Source organism: Crocuta crocuta, unplaced genomic scaffold, assembly GCF_008692635.1.
Source record: "Crocuta crocuta isolate KB4526 unplaced genomic scaffold, BGI_CrCroc_1.0 scaffold675, whole genome shotgun sequence".
Taxonomy (NCBI): Eukaryota; Metazoa; Chordata; class Mammalia; order Carnivora; family Hyaenidae; genus Crocuta; species Crocuta crocuta.
The window spans coordinates 592888-593181 of NW_027528796.1; positions in this window are offsets into that span (position 1 = coordinate 592888).

Below are 294 nucleotides of genomic sequence, written 5' to 3' on the forward strand. Positions count from 1 at the left end.
GGAACGCCCGGGGCCGCAGGCGCCTCCGTCCCACCAGGCCGCGAGCCCCGGCGCCCTGCCCGCCCGTCACCCACACCCGCGGCACTGTGGCACTTTATTAAAATCATCTGTTTACCTGTGTACCTTTACCTTTGGCTCTTTGAAGGCGCGGAGAGCACCGCAGGAGTATTTGTGGAAGGAAGCCTGGACAGAGCCTGGAGGGCAGGGGGCTGTGGCTGTGGCTGGGCTCCCAGACCCTCTGGCCCTCAGGGCCTTCCCCATTACCCCATTATCATCCTTTGAGGTGTCTCCGCG